Consider the following 6,449-nt stretch of genomic DNA (forward strand, 5'->3'; position numbering starts at 1 on the left):
TTATTCCTTTTGTATGACTTCCAGAAGGAGGGGAACGTCCACTCATACAACCACGTAACTATCAGAAGTCACCTGAATATGTTTTGGCAGAGACCTAAGTTTTAACTCATGTCTTACAAGACTTATTGTTTAATTTTCTCTTTTAGATGACATTAAACCCAATTATAAAAATAGTAACCAAGGACTTAAAATGTTAAGTACTCTAATTTGTCTTACTGAACACATGTAGAATATTTACCAATAGCTCCTACAAGGAGAAATTCTATTCCACTGCAATTACTAGAACAATTCAACTGATTATCAAAATACTTGATTTGTCATCTAGAAAGTGACTTCATGATAAAATAAGTATCCTAACCCTGCAGAAATAGGCAGAGAAAATTATAGGATATTCTGAGCTTTCCTTAGAACCTTAAGACATGAAGAACACCTAGTAGAATTAGATGAGCTAGGAGTGGATTATAAGTACAGGGATATATTTCACTGTGAAATTAGAGTAGGCATTGAAGTTGAAGTTTGGCTCCCAGGGAGTTTTCTTTTGGGAACACTAAGTAACCATATGTACAAAGGTCACAGAAGTATCTTATGAAGTCAACCATTTATGACTTTTTTGTGGCTATGGAACTGATCAAGCCAGTTGTCAAATACAGACTGAGAGCATGGGGGCATGAACCAAAAAAAAAAGGGGGAAAGCAAAGGAGGAACACACAAGGAAATAAATATAGGTAGTCATCTTTATATACATACAATATTTTCTAATACTTTTTTAAAATATAGCCTTAAAATGCAGAATGATTAAAGAGGACTTTTTCCTTCATACTCTTCCCTTGCCTCTATCTGTGCTTCCCAACGTTTTTTCCTCACACGTAGAAAATGATATTTGTATTACACTAAAGTACATAAAGAAGATTTAGGGGGTATGAGTTAGTGGGGGGAAAAATTATTGCCCTTATATAATTATGATAAGAAAAATAAAACACAGGAACATATTAAATATTGAATTTATAAGAAGATTCAAAATAAAGTAGTTTCAAATTTTTAATGAGAAATTTGAGCTTCTCTGACCCTATGTTTTAATGGATTTTGTGTGCGTACACTTCCTGGTCAAAGCTTATGATTAAAAGAATAATAAGTGTCTGTGTCAGTACATAGAAAATAGTAAATGCTATATAACAACATATAAAATTTTGTAGAAGAATTTTACATCTTTTTTTTACAATTATTCAAAGTTTACAACACTTGAAATTATGTTTGAAGAAACTAACAACTCTTCCTATTCTTCTTGGAAAAAAAATCAACATGAAAACTTTTTCATAATAATGGAAATGATTATTGTATTTAACCAAATTTCTCTTATTAAGTATATTAAACTAATTATGAAGCTCTAATTTATAGGACACACATTGTTAGAGAAATCATCCTAATCCTAGTTTGGATGTTTTAACTGTTTTTATTTTTTTTATTTTTATTTTTTTTAAATTTATTGGGGTAACAATTGTTGTGTGGTATAATATCTATAATAATAACTAAAAGAATAAAAACATAGACTGAAATCTATGTTTTCATTCCCTTAGTGATTATTATAGATATTATACCACACAATTCTAACTTATCAAAGACTAAAAATTAATCAATATATGTATCCATTTTTATAGATAATACAACAGGCTTAGATCATTAATTCCTTTTAGTTCCCTCCCAGCCTCTATATTATCCTTTCAAACTAGAAGATATTATAGATACTATCATTTTATAGAGTCAATGTTCATTTATATTTAATCACATATTTACCACTTTTCCGGTTCATCATTCATTCCTTCACCTTGAGCTTTTGATTTGGGATCCTTTACCTTAACCTGAAGTGTTTTGGTTTTTTGTTTGTTTGTTTGTTTGTTTGTTTTAATTTCCTCTAGTGAGTCATTACTTAGTTGCAGACTTTCTCAGTTATTTTAATATATTCCCTCATTGCTCTGGAGAGTTATCCATCACTCTAGTCATGCCTTGAAAATAATCTTTCTCTGGCTGCATTTAAGATTTTTCCTTTTATAAAAGTATAATTTATTAAGGTATGACTGGGGTATTCATTCAGCATTTTTAAGCCTATTTGTTACATGTCAGGCACTGGATGGGTGCCTGAGGTATAAGGATGAATTCCCTGGAATAGTTAGTAGTAGATGAGCCAGATATTCAATCAAATAAGTATCATGTGATGTGAGCAATGAGATAGTAGAGATATATACAAAGTGTTATAAGAACACAGATTTCACAGACAAGACTTTCAACCTAAACAGAAAAGACGTTCTGTCAACGGGAACAGGAAGTTGAGGTGTACAGCATGGGAAAACTTGCTGTATTTGGGAAACAGCAAATAGCTGAAACAAAGGTGTGTTTTATGGAGAAAGTGGCAGATGACACTTGAAAGATAATCTGAAGCCATACTGTGCAGGTCTACATGTTCAGTGTTTAACGGATTGGGACTTTTTAATTCCAAAGATACTGGGAAGCCACTGAAATGTTATATGGTCTAAACACGACAGGATCAGATTTCTACTTGCAGGAGGGTAACTGACGTTAGTATACAAGAACTGGTTAGAGTGAAGAATGGAGGCAGCCAGTTAGAAATTATCACAATAATCAAAATGAGAGACAATATGTACATAATATACACTCATCAAATGTTTCACCATGAAAGTAATATTTCTCTTTCAATGCCTTGGGAGAATGTTCTTGAATTCACAATAACTGCTTCCCAGATTTTCTACTGGTTCTCAAATGTGAAAAGTGCATCTTTATTATTTATATACCATAAACATTTATTAAATTTCCCTTAACATACTTCATGGAAAAATGCAACTTAAATTAGTTCCTTTTTAAAATCATATGCAATACAGAATCCATTTTATTACAACCTAAAGAAATTATAAAGATTATTTACAAAAAGAATCTTCCTATTCCTTTTTTTAGAACACTAGTCCTTTATGGCCAGGGTAGGGGTAGAAACTATAATCAGCTAAGGTTAAAAGCCTATTGTAGTGAAAAAAAATTCAGAATCCTGATTTAAGCAATCTAAGAAAATGCCAGTAAGGCTTATCAGAAAAGAGGGATTTGAAATAAAAGCATAAAGAAATGAGTCCCTCACCTTACTCTCCATTCCCCAACCCATCCTGCTGCTCAAACACCCTCAGTTCAGGAGTGACCAACTCTTTGATCTCTTCCCTTTAAAAACAACCAAATAGCTCTTGTTTTGACTCCAATCCCTCCTTGTAACAGGGATTCTATTTCTATATTGGTAATTGATTTGTACTAAGGAAACTGACAATGTTAAAGACAATTTAATAGATCTTATATTTTGTAATATTTTCCAATACGTCTAAATTTAAATAATTGCATGGGTTTCCTGACTTCTTTCCATGAGTAAAATTTTTCTTTAATATGACGGGATCTATGTACACAGGCAGAGTAAATTAGCTCCTGCCTCACAGTTGCTAAGAAAATGAATTGCTTAAGAAGATTAGAGTCATTTTCTTTACTTAAAGGTATTCCTGACAACCCACACTGAAATTACACAAGATTAACTCCATTAACACCATTTCCCATTCTTTAAACTAGTAGCTTTCTAGAAAGCAGCATTTAGACTGAACAGTTCAAAGCATACTTTAAGAGGAGATTTCAAATGCTTAGAAATGCCAAGAAATGCGCAAATATCATTGAAGGATTCAGAACGGAGGTGCTGAGAGGTCAAGTAACATTACAGGTCATACAGTAAGCTTGTTTTCCTCTTTGCCATTTAGTCTACATATTCTTTTTGCAGATGGCCTTTCAAATAAAACGATAGCTTGAAGGATACAACACCATAATCCCGCAAAGGCAGGGATGTTACCTGATTTATTTTTGTCTTTCCCCATAGCATCTTATAGACTACCTTCAACTTAGGGGCACTCACATATTTGTTGATAATTATGTCATATATTTTACAGAAAGACTTAGAAAAAATAAATAGTACCAACAGTACCATAATAAAACAGTATCATAAGACATCAAGCTATCTCTAAGACAGAATCTTTCTGAATCTGAAAGCAAAATCCATAGAACAAGCTTTTAAGTTTAATATAGTCCCATTCATTTAGTTTAGCTTTTACTTCCATTGCCTTTGGAGTCAAATTCATAAAATGCGCTTTGAACCCAAGGTCCATAAGTTTAGTACCTATGTTTTCTTCTATGCAGTTTATTGTGTCAGGTCTTATGCTTAAGTCTTTGATCCATTTTGAATTAATTTTGGTACATGGTGACAGATAGCAGTCCAGTTTCATTCTTTTGCACATGGCTTTCCAATTCTCCAAGCACCATTTATTGAAGAGGCTGTCTTTCCTCCATTGTATGTTTTTAGCTTCTTTGTAAAAAATTATCTGTCCATATTTACGTGGTTTTATTTCTGGGTTCTCAATTCTATTCCATTCGTCTATGGGTCTGTTTTTCTGCCAATACCATGCTGTTTTGATTATTGTAGCCCTGTAGTACAAGCTAAAGTCAGGGAGTGTGATACCTCCAGTACTGTTCTTTTTTCTTACGATTGCTTTGGCTATTCGGGGTCTTTTGTGGTTCCAAACAAAAGCTTCTGCACAGCAAAAGAAACCATCAACAAAATAAAGAGGCAACCAACTGAATGGGAGAAGATTTTTGCAAACAGTGCCTCTGATAAGGGGCTAATATCCAAAATATACAAGAAACTCATGAAACTCAACAACAAAAAAACAAACAACCCAATTGAAAAATGGGCAGAGGACCTGAAGAGACATTTCTCCAAAGAGGACATACAAATGGCAAATAGACATATGAAAAAATGCTCAACATCACTAATCATCAGAGAAATGCAAATAAAAACCACAATGAGATATTATCTCACCCCAGTTAGACTGGCTATCATCAACAAGACAAATAGTAACAAGTGTTGGAGAGGCTGTGGAGAAAAAGGAACCCTCATACACTGTTGGTGGGAATGCAGACTGTTGCAGCCGCTATGGAAGGCAGTGTGGAGGTTCCTCAAAAAATTATGAATAGAATTACCATATGACCTAGCAATCCCTCTCCTGGGTATCTACCCAAAAAATCTGAAAACATTTATACATAAAGACACGTATGCTCCAATGTTCATTGCAGCTTTGTTTATGGTGGCCAAGACATGGAAACAACCAAAATGTCCTTCAATAGATGAATGGATAAAGAAGTTGTGGTATATATACACAATGGAATACTATTCGGCGGTAAGAAAAGATGATATAGGAACATTTTTGACAACATGGATCTTGAGAGTATAATGCTAAGCGAAATAAGTCAGACAGAAAAAGCAGAGAACCATATGATTTCACTGATATGTGGTATATAAACCAAAAACAACAAAAGAACAAGACAAACAAATGAGAAACAAAAACTCATAGACACAGATGATAGTTTAGTGGTTGCCAGAGGGTAAGGGGGTTGGGGGGTGGGAGATGAGAGTAAGGGGGATCAAATATATGGTGATGGAAGGAGAAGCGACTCTGGGTGGTGAACACGCAATGGGATTTATAGACGATGTAACACAGAATTGTGCACCTGAAATCTATGTAATTTTACTAACAATTGTCACCCCAATAAATTAAAAAGAAAAGAATCCATAGCACAGGCACTAAACTGTAAACTATTTATATTAACTGCCATTAGTGCTATTAAAATGTGCAATGCAGCGATTTCTCTCTCTGGTAATATTTTGGCATGAGCTACCAGAACCATTCTGAAAAAATGCAATCGTAATCCATCAAATGCCTTACCTTACCCTTTCTGAACCTGAAGCAGTCTTCAAAGTTTTTAATGCAAAATTAATACACAAACATATTCTTGTTTTAAAATGCAAACATTTCAGAATAGAGAAAAACAATGAAAAGTCCTATTTTTCTTACTCCCTATACCATCCTCCAACCTCTTTTACTAGTCTTACATAAATGCGAGACAGCTCTGCATTGGTAGACAGAGCTTCGTTTTCTTTTTGGTCTCTTAATGACAGTCTGTCCCAGGTGGAAAATATTGAGGAACACTGACCTAGATAGTTCTTCAAGATTTTAACTTGAATGAACAGCTGAATTCCCAGATCTAGAAATAGTTATTTCCACTTACCAAAAATAAATAACTAAATAAATCTGAAAGTGTCCTGATTTGTAATTGCTTTATGTTACAACACAGTGAGATCAGATCTCAAGGGAGAGTCATTAACTATTCAATCGTAAAACTTTTCATCAGACAGGACAGTAACATAATATCAACCGTACTAACACTAGCTGACATTTACTGAGAATTTACCAGGTGCTAGATACCGTTCTTAGTGTTTCATAAGATTCTCTAAAATAAAGTCCCTATTGGTGAAATTTTAAGATATGCACGAAATCATCAGTACCTATGTTCATAATGTCTTGAAT

This window comes from Rhinolophus sinicus, chromosome 1, assembly GCF_057876585.1.
Source record: "Rhinolophus sinicus isolate RSI-liver-muscle chromosome 1, RSI-T2T, whole genome shotgun sequence".
Lineage (NCBI taxonomy): Eukaryota > Metazoa > Chordata > Mammalia > Chiroptera > Rhinolophidae > Rhinolophus > Rhinolophus sinicus.